Below are 3,926 nucleotides of genomic sequence, written 5' to 3'. Positions count from 1 at the left end.
TCGGCCCTTTTGATTTTCTGACTCCAACTCCTTGCACATTTCATTGTAATATTTTGCTTTGTCATCCCGTGCTGCCTTTTGAAATCTTCTATTTAACTCTCTAGTATCTTGAATTTTTCCTTGTGTGTCTGGTGGCCTAGTGGTAAGTAATTGCACTGTCAAACCAATGGTATATGGTTTTAATGCTCTAGCTGCATTAAAGGAGTAAGAGGGGCAATCTCCTTCTGCAACTTACAGCCTCTGAAAACCCACTAGAGGGTCAGCTATGTGTCATTTCCAACTTGATGGCACACAATAACAACAATATAATACTGTCTTAAATCTGAGTTATTCTTGGCAAAACAAAGAAAATTAAAGATGCCAAACAACAACAATATTCCAAACTTAGAAAAATCAAGTACTTACAAAATGTTATCTCTCATGTTGAAAATAATTCCACTTTAAACATTTCAAAATGTACATTATTATGTGCAGTTTATTATTTTATTTATATAAAAATAAAAGAGCATGTCTGGAGGGGAAGTTTGAAAAGAAATAAATCAATTAGTGTATTTATTTTTTATTTAAATGGCAGGGTTATGATGGATGAATGTTTTTACCCTCATCTTGACTTTCAAAACATTGAGTGTTTACAAACATTTTGCAGTGGAATAAAATAAACCAGAATCCTATAAATATTTGCCAATGCTCATGCATAGAAATCACTGCAAAGAAAAGGAAAATAACAGTTTCAGGGTGCTTCCCATTATCTGTGGGGCATGTTACAATACTTTCTCACTTACGTTCTCAAACCAGCCAAGTAAACATTATTGCGGATTTCTCCCCCATGGAAGAAACTGAAGCTCTGAAAATACATGCAAATTGAGTAAGATTGCACTGGTGAAGGGGACATTCAGGCTCAGGTTTGTCTGTCTAGCTTTCTCCTTTCTATATAATGCAAGAGATAGTGGCCCTAGAACCAGCATTTAACAGGTAAATAATTTGCCATTGCACCAATTCCAGCTCATGGTGACCTTATGCCGGTCAGAGTAGAAATGTGTCCCACGTTTTGAAGGCTGTAATCATGATTTTTTAAAAAATTTATTTTATACTGCTTTATCTACAAGGTTAGTATACATTGTTTTTTGCACGCCTTTGATCTTTTACAGGAAATGTTTCAAGTCCTGAAAGTGAACTTTCAGCAAGCAAGGTTGTCTTGTGCATAAGACCTTTTGTCGATGGTCCTTTCTCCAATCCTGATGCCACATTCTTCTTCATAGAGTACAGCTTCGTGAATTATTTGCTCAGCTTACAAACTTAAGAAGTATGGAGAGATAATACAACCCTGATGCATATTTTTCTTCATTTTAAACCATGCAGTGTTCCCTTGCTCTGCACAACAGTCTCTTGGTGTAGATATAAGTTTCACATTAGCACAATTAAGTGTTCTGGGATTCCCACTCTTCTCAATGTTAGCCATAATGTATTATGATCACAAAGGGAAATACCTTTGTATAGTCAATAAAGCACAAATATGCAAATGGAGGTTTTGTACACCAAAGTTCATAGCAGCGTTATTCACCATAGCAAGAACATGTAAACAGCCCAAATGTCCAACAACAATTGGAAAGATCGAGAAATTGTGGTACAGTCACATGATGGAATACTATGCAGTATGCAGAAGCAATGATTTAAAAAATCATTACATCACTTGGGAGCATATTATTATGCTAAGTGAAGGTGAAGCCATTTTCTTGAGGTGTATAATCTCAGAACGGTATACAATAATTCCATTGTATATCAAATAAAAAATTATCACACTGAAGAAAAAAATGGTAAATAAAAGGAAATGCCATTTAAAAATCCCCACACTCCACAAATAGACATTCCTCTGCTATTCTTTGCTTTCAGTCAGGATCTATCTGACATCAGTCCTGATATCCCTGGTATCATGACCTCCTCTAAATCCTCTACTTCTGGTAGTTCTCTATATACTGTTCTAGCTGTTTTTTAATAATCTTCAGCAATATTTTGCTTGTGTATAATATTAATGATGTTGATAAAAAAATTTGCATGTTCTGTAGGATCATCTTTCTTGGGAATGGGAACAAGTATGGATCAGTTCCAGTCAATTGATCATGCAGCTGTCCTCAAAATTTCCTGGCATAGATTGGTGAGCACATTCAGGGCTGCATATGTTAGCTGCAATATATCAATTGATTCCTGGAGACATTTTTTTTCCAATGCCTTCAGTATAGTTTGAACTTATTCTTTCATTACCCTTGGCCCTTGATCATCCTGAAATATTTCAGTGTCAGTGATTCTGTGTATTCCCTCCATCTTCTTTTGATGTTTCCTGGATCATTTAAGATTTTTCCCATTGCCAAAACAATTATGAAATATCCTCTCACCTCAGCAACAATAACAAAGTTCAACAGGGCAGCAAACAACAAATGATGGAGAGGATGTGGAGAGATTGGAACTCTTAATCACTGCCGGTGGGAATGTAAATAGTACAACCACCATGAAAGGTGGTCTGGCATTTTCTCAAAAAGTTGGAAATAGAATCACCATTTGACCCAGACATTCCACTACTGGGGATATACCCTAAAGAAACCAGAGTCACAACTCTAACAGATACAAGCACATCCATGTTTATTGCTGCATTACTCACAACTGAAAGAGATGGAAGCAGCCCAAGGGCCCATTAACAAATTATAGGGAATGATGGATAGGAAAACTAAGGTACAATGGAATACTATGCAGCATTGAAAAACAACTAAATAGTAAAACATTACACTACATAGGGGAGCCTTGGGGACATTATACTGAGTGAAATATCTCAGTCACAAAAGGACAAATACTACATAGCACCACAGTTATAAAATAGGCCAGATGTGGGGAAGGGTTGCGGAGGGAATGAGGAAAGAGTGGATAAATAATGAACACTGCATTAGAACTGATGAAGGGAAGTACTGAAAATACGATTATGCATTATATGTATGAGAACAATCTGGAACAAAGACAACTGCATTGCAAGGTGGGCTGGGGGAGGGGGAGGGTAATAAGGGAAGAAAATGTGAAATGATTAATTAAAAAAAAAGAAAAATTAAAAATCTTTTGCCCATGTTGTTGTTATGTACTGTTGAGTCGCCTGTGACTCATAGTGACCCTATGTACAACAGCCCTAAACTCTGCCCTATCCTGTGCCAATCTCACCATCTACAACACACCTACCCCCATTACTCCAGTCACTCAATAAATCCATCTCATAGAGGGTCTTTCTCTTCTACACTGACCCTCCACCCTCCTGAGCATGGCAATCTTCTCCAAGGACTGGTCCCTCCTTGCAACATATCCAAAGTATGTCAGATGAAGCTTCAGAATCCTTGCCTCCAAGGAGCAGTCTGGTTTCACCCTCTCTAGGATGAACCTATTTGTTCTCCTAGCAGTCCATTCAATACTCTTCTCCAACACCACAGCTCAAAGGCATCAATTCTCCTTCTATCCTCCCTAGTCATTGTCCAGCTCTCTGATGCATAGCAAGTGATGGCAAAGCCATGGCATGTATCAGGCACACCTTAGTCTCCATAGCATCTCTCAATGTTGCTACTTCAGGCTTGAATTTGTTTTTCAATTCTCTCAGCTTGAGAAATGCCAGGCAATTTCCCCCTTTTTATTCTTCAGTTTCAGTTCTCTGCACCTTCCATCATAATACTCTGCTTTGTCTTCTTGAGCCGCTCTTTGTTTAGTTCTTTACTTCAGCATCCCTTCCCTTTTTTTGGCTTCCAAAGGCACAGGATTCAAATCCACCAGCTGTTCTATGGGAGAAAGATAGGAAAATTTGTCCAGTGTGATTTATTGCCTCTGAATACCCAAGTAAAGGATAACAGAAGAATGTCTATTTGTGCTTTATTGACTATGCAAAGGCATAACAAGTTGTGGCT

This window comes from Elephantulus edwardii, unplaced genomic scaffold (assembly GCF_000299155.1).
Source record: "Elephantulus edwardii isolate Elephantulus edwardi_28Jun2011 unplaced genomic scaffold, EleEdw1.0 scaffold00372, whole genome shotgun sequence".
In the NCBI taxonomy this organism is placed as follows: Eukaryota; Metazoa; Chordata; class Mammalia; order Macroscelidea; family Macroscelididae; genus Elephantulus; species Elephantulus edwardii.
This window is presented reverse-complemented; position numbering follows the sequence as displayed.